We start from the raw sequence: 13,196 nt of genomic DNA on the forward strand, positions 1-13,196 counted from the left end.
CACATGTGTTGTATGTCCATGCATATGTTTCCATGTGATCATTTTAGAGCGCCGCCTCACTACAGATGCATAAAATATACCAACATTTTCTTTAGGGCGGCAAGTAACAACTGAGGGATTTTAGATGTGACAACACAGGTAAAGCTGCAATGTAACAATTATGTTGAATAGAGATGTAATGAAGCCCATCTATAATTTCAATAAAGACAATTCTAGACACGTTTCCAACCCAGCCCTGGTTTGTCACCAAAAACACAAAATGTATATTCACCTAACACGTCTGTTCACACTGATTATTTAAATAAAAACAATTAGTTAATGCAGACATGACTTCTTTTATAAGATTTATAAAAATCATTTGCAGATTAGAACAGATCAAATGGCAGCTTTCCTATTTTATTGCTAAATCCTGTGTCTTTTGTTTGGCACTGTCCCTGATGGGAGTGGCTCTGCAGTGGAGTGGAAAGTTTTGCAGGAATTTACAACACTCAGTCAGTCAGTCGGTCAGGCTGCACAAACTGATCACACTGGTGAAGGTTTTTGTCAAAAACTCCATGAAATAGACATTTGGAATATTTAATGATCTCAGAATCTTAGATTTTTTAAATGTCATTTATCTTTTAACAAAAATTAAATAATAAATTTTAGGTGAACCTTTAATTACGTAACTCCAAAACTATGCGTGGCATTAAGGTGTGACTGTCTTATCATCACAGTAATATGCACCTGCACACACCTGGGCGTACTACATGTACTACATAAAAGCATACTAAATGTACTACATAAAAGCATACTAAATGTACTACATAAAAGCATACTACATGTACTACATAAAAGCATACTAAATGTACTACATAAAAGCATACTACATGTACTACATAAAAGCATACTACATGTACTACATAAAAGCATACTACATGTACTACATAAAAGCATATTAAATGTACTACATAAAAGCATACTACATGTACTACATAAAAGCATACTACATGTACTACATAAAAGCATACTAAATGTACTACATAAAAGCATACTAAATGTACTACATAAAAGCATACTAAATGTACTACATAAAAGCATACTACATGTACTACATAAAAGCATACTACATGTACTACATAAAAGCATACTACATGTACTACATAAAAGCATACTACATGTACTACATAAAAGCATACTACATGTACTACATAAAAGCATACTACATGTACTACATAAAAGCATACTAAATGTACTACATAAAAGCATACTACATGTACTACATAAAAGCATACTAAATGTACTACATAAAAGCATATTAAATGTACTACATAAAAGCATACTACATGTACTACATAAAAGCATACTGAATGTACTACATAAAAGCATACTACATGTACTACATAAAAGCATACTACATGTACTACATAAAAGCATACTAAATGTACTACATAAAAGCATACTAAATGTACTACATAAAAGCATACTACATGTACTACATAAAAGCATACTACATGTACTACATAAAAGCATACTACATGTACTACATAAAAGCATACTACATGTACTACATAAAAGCATACTACATGTACTACATAAAAGCATACTACATGTACTACATAAAAGCATACTACATGTACTAACATGAAAAGTACTTAAACAGACATGTAGCGTGTGCAAACAGAAATAACTATTACAGATTACAGAGTGCAAATTGTAATAAATAATGAGCCAAAAGAAGCTGTTATAAAAGCAAATGCCTCTTAGATTGATGTTTGTGAAACAACTGTGAAATGGAAAACTAACATTTTGAAAAAACAAAGCCGTGCACATTTTTAGGCTTTTAATTTTTTATTATGTATATTTTACAGCCTTTTTTATTATAAATATATTGTACTCAGTAGTCTTATTTTGCATGTTTGAAGTGATGCATTTGAAACTAAATGATCTTTAAACTGTGTGCTGTATTTGCTTTAGTTTGTTCACAGATAAATCGCAGTATTTGATATCAGAAAAGAATTGACTCCATCGCCAGAGAATAATTCAGTGAAAGAAGTGTAATAATATCAGGAGGTTTCGCAAACGACCCAGACGGCCAGACACCCAGACAAAAACCATCAGCAGTGACAGTTTATGATAATGAGGAGACTGGGGGTGTGTACACATAAACTCTTCGTACAGAGGATATACATATAAGGAAAAGTCCACATCTGAAAGAGGAGGCCGCTGCACAACTCAGAAACAACAGGAGCATGTAGATGTCAGTTGAATATCATTTATAGGCACTGGAAATCCCAGTACATGGAAACACATAGTTGTAAATCTAACACACATTTGGAACATTTCACAATACTTTTTTTTTGTAGTGTGTGGCAATTGAGTTTTTTATGAAACTGAACTGATGCAATGGTTTATGCAGTGTACAGGCTCTTCTTCAGTTCCTCATGTTGGTTTGAATCATGCTCATGACTCATCCTCTTATTTGGCTGGCAGATCCTTTTCTGTTTCTGTCAATAATGTCATGTCTGAAGTGTCACTCTTGACCTGTGGTGTCCCGCAAGGGTCAATCCTGGGGCCACTTCTTTTCTTGATGTCAAATTGTTTCAAGAATGTTTCGTATCATTTGTTTGCTGATGACAGACAACTGAATTGTTCTTTTAAAGAAACAGAGACAGACTAAAAACCCTCCTGCAGAGCTTCTCTTGTATCAAACATTGACTTTCTGAGAACTTCTTTCAACTTAATGATGGAAAAAACAGAAACTCTTATTCTGGCACCAGATGAAAAAATTCTTCTAAATAAGGATCACCTCGGCTCACCGACCCCCTCAGTCCAGTCCAGCGTTAGAAATCTACGAGTGCTGTTGGACATATCAGTGTCTTTGAAGGGGCACTGCAGCCATGTGGTTAAAAATGTTTATATCAGCTACGGAAACGTCACTAAACTCAGACCAAAAGTCATGGTTTTAACTTACAGAGGTTTAAATGGACAGGTGCCCCAGTACATCAGTGACTTACTGTGCCCCTACTGTACATGGTCCCAAAGACCCGATTTAAAACTCGGGGTGACGTGTTTTGAGGCCGTGGCTCCCAAATTATGGAACACCTCCAGCCCTCTGTAAGAGTCTATAGTCTCTTTTAAAACAGCAGCTCAAGACACTGCTCTTTAAACTTTAGGCTTTTAGTTGACTGTGTCTGTAATTCCTCTGTTCTTGTACGTGTTGTTTATTGCTCTGTAAAGTGAGTTTTTTATCTGTGAAAGATGCTTCATAAATAAAAACTTACTTACTTACTTAATACTTTGCACAAGTCTGTGGTGCAACAGGCAGCATCTGAATTTGCTGAACTTTGGCTAAACCCCCTCACACCTTTGCAGTGTCACGCGCTCTATCTACTTTTCATCTGGAGCAGGACAATTTCAGGTCCAAGTACGAAGGCCCTCAAACAGGTAAAGTGTGTAATGCAGCAGAGATGTTTTATGTGGGCGTAGTTCTTGATCAATATCAGCTCAGGTTAAGAAAACAATAAGAGTGGGTCCTGTCATAAGTGACTGGCACTCAGCGTTTTTGGTAACGCTCCAGTGTCCCTGTGTGCCTCAACTCAGGCCTCATACTGGCAAAGCAACCAAGCATGTTTTTATAACCTGCTGGTTATGACAACACCCTGCAAGAGTATGAAGAACTTTCACTTCACCTAAAATAACCTGGTTTGCAAATAACATCTTTTTCCTCACAGATGTTCTCTTTTGGACAGTTAATAATAATAATGATTGTTACTGCAAATGCCTCATGTACTCCTACATGAGGTGAGCCAGCAGAGGACAGTTTTACCTCTTGACTTTGACAAACAGCTTAGACGTTTGTCATGAAGAAGAGAGTTTCATGTTAAACATGCACTAAGTCAGTGGTGCACAGCCTTTTTTGCACCATGGACCAGTTTTATGCCCGAGAATATTTCGCAGATGGGGGGGTTAGAGGAGACGCGGTCCACACGGGATGGTGTAGTCCTGGTTTTAGAACTGGTTTAGTTCTGGTTTTAGTTCTGGTTTAGTTCTGGTTTTAGTTTTAGTTCTGGTTTAGTTCTGGTTTTAGTTCTGGTTTTAGTTCTGTTTTAGTCCTGGTTTTAGTTCTGGTTTTAGTTCTGGTTTAGTCCTGGTTTTAGAACTGGTTTAGACCTGATTTTAGTCCTGGTTTTAGTTCTGGTTTAGTTCTGGTTTTAGTTCTGGTTTTAGTTCTAGTTTTAGTCCTGGTTTAGTTCTGGTTTTAGTTCTGGTTTAGTTCTGGTTTAGTTCTGGTTTTTAGTTTTTTAGGTTTTTAGTTCTGGTTTAGACCTGTTTTAGTCCTGGTTTTAGTTTGGGTTTTGTTCTGGTTTAGTTTCTGGTTTAGTTCTGGTTTTAGTTCTGGTTTTAGTTTCTGGTTTAGTTCTGGTTTTAGTTCTGGTTCTGGTTTAGTTCTGGTTTAGTTCTGGTTTTAGTTCTGGTTTTAGTTCTGGTTTTAGTTCTAGTTTTAGTCCTGGTTTAGTTCTGGTTTTAGTTCTGGTTTAGTCCTGGTTTTAGTTCTGGTTTTGGTTTCTGGTTTTTAGTTTGGTTTAGTCTGGTTTTTTGGTTCTGGTTTTAGTTCTGGTTTTAGAACTGGTTTAGACCTGATTTTAGTCCTGGTTTTAGTTCTGGGTTTAGTTCTGGTTTAGTTCTGGTTTAGTTCCTGGTTTTAGTCCTGGTTTTAGTTCTGGTTTTAGTTCTGGTTTAGTTCTGGTTTAGTTCTGGTTTAGTTCTGGTTTAGTTCTGGTTTAGTTCTGGTTTAGTTAGTTCTGGTTTAGTTTCTGGTTTAGTTCTCTGGTTTTAGTTCTGGTTTTAGTTCTGGTTTTAGTTCTGGTTTTAGTTCTGGTTTTAGTTCTGGTTTAGTTCTGGTTTAGTTCTGGTTTTAGTTCTGGTTTAGTTCTGGTTTAGTTCTGGTTTAGTTCTGGTTTAGTTCTGGTTTAGTTCTGGTTTTAGTTCTGGTTTAGTTCTGGTTTAGTTCTGGTTTAGTTCTGGTTTAGTTCTGGTTTTAGTTCTGGTTTTAGTTCTGGTTTAGTTCTGGTTTTAGTTCTGGTTTAGTTCTGGTTTTAGTTCTGGTTTAGTTCTGGTTTTAGTTCTGGTTTAGTTCTGGTTTAGTTCTGGTTTTAGTTCTGGTTTAGTTCTGGTTTTAGTTCTGGTTTTAGTTCTGGTTTAGTTCTGGTTTAGTTCTGGTTTAGTTCTGGTTTAGTTCTGGTTTTAGTTCTGGTTTAGTTCTGGTTTAGTTCTGGTTTTAGTTCTGGTTTTAGTTCTGGTTTTAGTTCTGGTTTAGTTCTGGTTTAGTTCTGGTTTAGTTCTGGTTTAGTTCTGGTTTTAGTTCTGGTTTAGTTCTGGTTTTAGTTCTGGTTTAGTTCTGGTTTAGTTCTGGTTTAGTTCTGGTTTTAGTTCTGGTTTAGTTCTGGTTTAGTTCTGGTTTAGTTCTGGTTTTAGTTCTGGTTTTAGTTCTGGTTTTAGTTCTGGTTTAGTTCTGGTTTAGTTCTGGTTTTAGTCTGGTTTAGTTCTGGTTTTAGTTCTGGTTTAGTTCTGGTTTAGTTCTGGTTTTAGTTCTGGTTTTAGTTCTGGTTTTAGTTCTGGTTTAGTTCTGGTTTAGTTCTGGTTTAGTCCTGGTTTTAGTTCTGGTTTAGTTCTGGTTTCTGGTTTTAGTTCCTGGTTTTAGTTCTGGTTTTTAGTTTCTGGTTTAGTTCTGGTTTTAGTTCTGGTTTTAGTTCTGGTTTTAGTTCTGGTTTTAGTTCTGGTTTTAGTTCTGGTTTTAGTTCTGGTTTAGTTCTGGTTTAGTTCTGGTTTTAGTTCTGGTTTAGTTCTGGTTTTAGTTCTGGTTTAGTTCTGGTTTAGTTCTGGTTTAGTTCTGGTTTAGTTCTGGTTTAGTTCTGGTTTTAGTTCTGGTTTTAGTTCTGGTTTAGTTCTGGTTTAGTTCTGGTTTTAGTTCTGGTTTTTTAGTTCTGGTTTTAGTTTCTGGTTTAGTTCTGGTTTTAGTTCTGGTTTTAGTTCTGGTTCTGGTTTAGTTTAGTTCTGGTTTAGTTCTGGTTTTAGTTCTGGTTTAGTTCTGGTTTAGTTCTGGTTTTTTAGTTCTGGTTTTTAGTTCTGGTTTTAGTTCTGGTTTAGTTCTGGTTTTTAGTTCTGGTTTAGTTCTGGTTTTAGTTCTGGTTTAGTTCTGGTTTAGTTCTGGTTTAGTTCTGTTCTGGTTTTAGTTCTGGTTTTAGTTCTGGTTTAGTTCTGGTTTAGTTTGGTTTAGTTCTGGTTTAGTTCTGGTTTAGTTCTGGTTTAGTAGTTCTGGTTTTTCTGGTTTTAGTTCTGGTTTTAGTTCTGGTTCTGGTTCTAGTTCTGGTTTTAGTTCTGGTTTTAGTTCTGGTTTAGTTCTGGTTTTAGTTCTGGTTTAGTTCTGGTTTTAGTTCTGGTTTAGTTCTGGTTTAGTTCTGAGTTCTGGTTTTAGTTCTGGTTTTTAGTTTTGGTTTAGTTCTGGTTTTAGTTCTGGTTTAGTTCTGTTTTAGTTCTGTTTTAGTTCTGGTTTAGTTCTGGTTTAGTTCTGGTTTTAGTTCTGGTTTAGTTCTGGTTTAGTTCTGGTTTAGTTCTGGTTTTAGTTCTGGTTTAGTTCTGGTTTAGTTCTGGTTTTAGTTCTGGTTTAGTTCTGGTTTAGTTCTGGTTTAGTTCTGGTTTAGTTCTGGTTTAGTTCTGGTTTAGTTCTGGTTTAGTTCTGGTTTAGTTCTGGTTTTAGTTCTGGTTTAGTTCTGGTTTTAGTTCTGGTTTAGTTCTGGTTTTAGTTCTGGTTTTAGTTCTTTTAGTTCTGGTTTTAGTTCTGGTTTAGTTCTGGTTTAGTTCTGGTTTAGTTCTGGTTTTAGTTCTGGTTTAGTTCTGGTTTTAGTTCTGGTTTTAGTTCTGGTTTTAGTTCTGGTTTTAGTTCTGGTTTAGTTCTGGTTTAGTTCTGGTTTAGTTCTGGTTTTAGTTCTGGTTTAGTTCTGGTTTAGTTCTGGTTTTAGTTCTGGTTTAGTTCTGGTTTTAGTTCTGGTTTAGTTCTGGTTTTAGTTCTGGTTTAGTTCTGGTTTAGTTCTGGTTTTAGTTCTGGTTTAGTTCTGGTTTAGTTCTGGTTTAGTTCTGGTTTAGTTCTGGTTTAGTTCTGGTTTAGTTCTGGTTTTAGTTCTGGTTTAGTTCTGGTTTAGTTAGTTCTGGTTTTAGTTCTGGTTTTAGTTTCTGGTTTTTTGGTTTGGTTTAGTTCTGGTTTAGTTCTGGTTTAGTTCTGGTTTAGTTCTGGTTTTAGTTCTGGTTTTAGTTCTGGTTTTAGTTCTGGTTTTAGTTCTGGTTTAGTTCTGGTTTTAGTTCTGGTTTAGTTCTGGTTCTGGTTTAGTTCTGGTTTAGTTCTGGTTTAGTTCTGGTTTAGAGGTGTGGGAAAAGAACAAATGACCCCTGGTCCGGTACTGATCCACGGCCCAGGGGTTGGGGGACCCCTGAACTAAGTAACTTATTTGTTTCTAAGATGTTATTGCTCTGGAATGTTCCGCAGTCTGGCATTAAAGTCTGTGGAGCCGTGACTCTGCTCACTGTTTGTTTTTCTTTCACTGGTTTAATCGTTAAGTGTTATTCTGTATTAATTATATAATGAGTAGGCAGATTAAAGAGTTATTACCTACTTGTTTTAACAACTGCTTTGTGTGAGATGAAATGTTCTGTTGGAATTTCTTGGATCAAAAAGTGGTTTGACAAGTTACCACAGATGAAAATCATTTGTAACTGATATTTACTTTCTTTATTCAGACTTTAACTGAACAATGCAAACTTTAAAATAAAACTTTCTTTTGAAGCAGGGGGTCTGCCACCGCTGCCAGTGCGTCGTACGTAGGTCCCTTTTATTTCCCATTTGATCTGACACCAATAAAGGACAGTACCATGTTCTTCTGCACGTTTTAAATAGTTTTAGTCATGATCTCTTACGTGATAAAGAACATTCCTCTTGCCTACATGTTTTGCATATCTGTTCTTTACTAAATGTGTTTCTAATTCTCTGTTGTGGCACAGTCTCTTTCAAGTTTCCTCCAAAGGTGACACCAACTCTGGATTATGTTTATGAACACTGCACAGCGACACCTGCAGGACATTCTGTGCACGTCCAGTGTGTGTTCTGTAGAAACGAGCTCATACGATGCAGAAAAGTTGTATGTACAAGCACAAAGTTCTTCTGAGTAAATGTTTGGACATAACATTTGGATTTAATTAAGTGAAGTGTCATGCTGAAAGACACAACACAAAACTGTATTTTACTGATGCATGTTTACTCGTGGTCATACCTGATCCCGTCAGATCTCAGAGGCTCAGCAGAATCGGACCTGGTCAGGACTTGGATGGAGACACTGGGAAAATCAGGAGCCACAGGAGGCACCAGTCATAAAAACTGTTGTTGTGTCTATAGGCAAGACACTTCACCTGCATTGCCTAGTATGAAAGTGGTGTGAGTGTGAGTGTTGGTGGTGGTCGGAGGGACTGATGGCGCCAATTGGCAGTCCTGCTTTGGTCAATCTGCCCCAGTGCAGCTGTTGTTACAATAGTAGTTTACCTCCACTGAGTGTGGCGTACGCCGCTCCCCCGCAAACGCCGCGCCCCGCAAACGCCGCGCCCCGCAAACGCCGCTCCCCGCAAACGCCGCGCCCCGCAAACGCCGCGCCACGCAAACGCCGCGCCAAAACGCCGCGCCCTACATTAACACATTAACCCTAATAACTGTAAACTCCAAAGACGACTCTAACCCCTGACCCCAACCCTAAGACTAGGCCTCACCCTAAACATAACTCTAACCTTAGACCTAACCACAGTCCCAGCACCAGCCCCAACCCCCACAGAATTTTTTTGTTCCTATTGTCATGATGCATCTTGCTTCCGGATTTGGTTTGGCAAAGCCAAACTTTGTGTAAGGACGTCACAGTGGAAAGGACAGATTTTTTGCTTGTTGCCATGGCAACACAATGTAAATGGGGTGTGGGCATCATTGAATTTTTTTATTGAGACCATGTCACAAATGTGCATACCAAATTTTGTGTATTTACGACAAATAAAACATTGTTGTTCCATACAAATTTTCTAGGGGGCAGGACGTGCACCCACGAGGAAAATTTGAGTAAAATTGGTCAGAGTTTGTGCAGATTGCTAGGGGGCGCTATTGCATCCATTTTTGTAGTATTGACCATTATTCCGCGTAATTTTATGTAATTTTTTTTTTCTAACAGTTTTTGTCATGGGAGTTTTCACTAGAATCAGAATCAATATTTAATAAACTAAATAAAATATGATTAATATAAAAATATAATGATCTGATCTTTGATACTTTTGACAGTACGCAGTAGAGCCACTTCTTATGTTGTAAATTTCAGATTGTGGCTTCGCTCCTTCGACACTGCAGATGGAAAAGCCGTTGGTCAGACAGAGGCGTGTCCGCAGCGTCAGGCAGAACACGTTTGATGAGATCTTCAAAAACCCACTCACAGAAAATAAACCTCGCCTCTGCGTCTCTCTGAACCTCTCGTTCTCCAGCCCCGAGTCTGTTCCTCCGGCCTTTTGTGCCTCGTGACGGGATCAATAAAAAGTGTAGCGTTCTGGTCGGGTCGATCGCGGTCGTCTGGTGCGGCCCGCGGTCGATGAGGCAGATGCGCCCGGGGCCGGAGCAGTAACAATCAGGCCCGCTCCCCGTAGACACGCCTGTGCTTCCCTCTGGAACGCCGCCGCCATCAGCACACGATCGCGGCGCTGGTCAAACGCTCGATAACGCTTCAGCCGCCATAATCATAAAAGTCTGTGCTGCGCGGTTGTTTCGCCGAATGGAGTTTGTGGACTGGAAATTACCACAGGCTGAAGAGGGAGTCTGGAAATATGGTCGGAATAAAAATGCTGCTCAAATTGTGCTTTTAAAGGAACTAAATGTAAGATAAGACTTTAAAGGTCTTATATTCCGCACAATTAACTCTTGTGTGATCATCAAAAACAGACCTGGAGTTGTGCTTTGTTTCATTCACACGTTAATAACATTTAACATTAAATAACATTAATAACAATTTCCAAATATCATGCTGTCATTCCAACACTGACGTCTAATTGTGGGAGTGGCACTTTTTTTTCCCCCCTTGGGTGAAGTGGCGGCATTTTAGCTTTTTTTTCAACATTCCGCCATTCCGACACAAGGGAATTATTAAATTGAGGTTTAGTCCGGTTTAGTTCTGGTTAAATCCTGGTTTTTAGGTGGTGTCGTGTCTTCACTTTTTATTCCACGTTTATTAGACGAGTGTTTTCAGGAGTAAATCTGCTGCAGACGGTGACGCAAAAGTGTGTGGAAGTGGATTGTGTGTGTTTGTTCTTAAAGCAACAAGAGCGTCTTTGGACATACAGAAGTTTTCACGTCGCACATTTTCATCAGCTCCTCCTTCCACAAAGTCGTCCCACCATCCACTGGTTCTCCAGGTCTCGTCCAGATCCGTCTGACTCGACTGCGACGACCTGGTGCATCCAGAATTTGAGGTGATTGCAGATCCTTCTCTGTTTAGTCCAGTTCCTTATATTCATTTTTTAACCTTAGTGGGAATTTTTGGGGGATTTGCTAAACTATATATTTTTGGAAAGGTTATAGTTTATGGAGTCAGAAAATCAACATCCAAATTTAATGTGTGCAACTTTTAAACTCTTTGAGTTTTCTGACCAATTGCATGTGATGTTTATAGTTTGTTTTACCCGTATTGTTGATGTAGTTCAACAGGATAATAAAAAAAAAAAAACATGTTTTTGGAGGAACATGGAGTATTACATGCGAATATTACAATGAAATTGCAAGAAAACAACCAAACCAGGTCATTTCTGACCCACTTATGCATCTAATGGTTCATGTGGGAAGGTCTTATAGCTTTGTAACTAACACCATTTGATTCCCTGACCCTGAAAATGTGGGTTTAGCAGTTAAAATCAACAGTTTCAACTTATTCAGAGTCTGAGATATTTCAAAGAGTTTTTTGGCAGCGTTTTTTTTATTCAATATGGCCGTCATATAGACATCTGGGCAAATCCAAATATTGATTTTCTGACTCCATATACTATAACCTTTCCAAAAATATATAGTTTAGCAAATCCCCCCAAAATTCCCACAAAAGTATATAAGGAACCGGACTGTTCATTAATAATGTCTCTGCAGATTCTCCACATTTGTTGTTTTGCCTCCTGTGAGTTTATTTATGAAGGTCCGACGCATGAAAATGATTCGACATGTTTGTTTCTGTGTCCTGTACGTATGTGACGTAAACATGTACATGACCTGAGCAGATCTGACCAGAGTTTTGTGTCTTGGACAGTGTAGACGGAAACACTACAGCGGAGCAGATTAAACTTTTCCAGTCTGGAGGTGGTTTCAGATTTTTGCGTTTTTTTAGACCCAAAAACGCCATCACCGTCTAAACGAAAGCCACTTCTGATAAACTGTTTTGTCGCGTTCTCGTGTAAACAGGCCCCTAGTCCTGGTTTAGTCCTGTTTTTAGTTCTGATTTAGAGGCGTGGTCCAAAAAAAGTCAAAAAAACTACCACGTCACCTAGTCAAAATAAACATGTGCCAGACTGAAAAGAGTCAGTGAGATAGAGATCGATCAATGACAAGAGAGAAAAACATTATTCTGGAACAAAGTCAAAATGAACAGACTCAACAAACTGAAACAAAGGATCCAACGTTTTCTTGAAAGGAACTAAATGTAAGACAAGACTTTAAAGGTTTTACATCACGCACAATTAACTCTTTGAGCTTTAAGTGATGTTGGAACGTTTATGTCACCAAAAACAGAGTTGTTGCCGAGCTGGAGTTGTGTTTTGATCTCAAAATGCTCCGTTGCACCTTGTGATGTCATGTGGTGGTGACAAGTTTCCTATATTACAGCAAAAACTGGAGGCTTAAAATTTCACGGTAAATATTTCAGAGTTGTTTTTAACACAAGAAGTGTTATTTTAACCATATGAACATTTATTTTATTATTATTTTATTTTATTATGAGTTATTTGCCAGAGTTAATATGGTTGAAGTTAATTCAACTCCCCCTAGTGTTAAATCAAATTCTCTTAGTGTTAATTCAACTTCACTTAGTGTTTCCCTTACTGTTAGTTTAACTTCCTTTAGTGTTAATTTAACTTCCTATAGTGTTAATTTAACTTCCCTTAGTGTTAATTTAACTTCCTTTAGTGTTAATTTAACTTCCCTTAGTGTTAATTTAACTTCCCTTAGTGTTAATTTAACTTCCTTTAGTGTTAATTTAACTTCCCTTAGTGTTAATTTAACTTCCTTTAGTGTTAATTTAACTTCCTTTAGTGTTAATTTAACTTCCCTTAGTGTTAATTTAACTTCCCTTAGTGTTAATTTAACTTCCCTTTAGTGTTAATTTAACTTCCTTTAGTGTTAATTTAACATCCCTTAGTGTTAATTTAACTTCCCTTAGTGTTAATTCAACTTCCTATAGTGTTAAATCAACTTTCACTCATGTTAAATCAACTTCCCTTAGTGTTAAATCAACTTTCACTAATGTTAATTCAACTTTCACTCATGTTAAATCAACTTCCCTTAGTGTTAATTCAACTTCCCTGATCAGTAAAATAAAACTCCTCTGTGTGTTGCTTAGTTAAATCAGAATAACTCTACAAAGTGTTGCCCGTTTACTCTCAAAATGTTAATATAACTTTATAACCTGGTGTCTGTATTTACAATTCACAGTAATTTGAGCCGTTTAGTCATTTAGTTACAATTTACAACTTTAAAATTGACTTCAAATCAAAAGTGGGTCACCTGCTTGTCGCCATGGAGACGTTACTCGGTATGTTGCTTGGCATGTTCCGCAGTGTGTCATTAAGATAATCCCTCGTCTTGAGAAAAGCAGTTGGCAGTAAAACACGTGTTATTAAAAGATCCAAACACCTGTGACGAAATAATTGCTGAGGTTTTTCTATGAAACACTCCGGGCTAACACCTACACAAGGCACTCGGCCGTGAGAAAAGTTCCACAGTGCACCTTTTCCAACTGTGAAAAAATATAATGTTATATTAAAATACACTGTCGTCGCATTAGTGTTCACAGCCTGTACGTTTAAATAGGTCATGACTATAGAGGGACAGATAATACTCCCTACAACTGTACAATAACTCACGCTTATGTAAGAGATAATACTCCCTACAA

This window comes from Boleophthalmus pectinirostris, unplaced genomic scaffold, assembly GCF_026225935.1.
Source record: "Boleophthalmus pectinirostris isolate CB_2022bp ecotype Guang Dong unplaced genomic scaffold, ASM2622593v1 HiC_scaffold_8, whole genome shotgun sequence".
Lineage (NCBI taxonomy): Eukaryota > Metazoa > Chordata > Actinopteri > Gobiiformes > Gobiidae > Boleophthalmus > Boleophthalmus pectinirostris.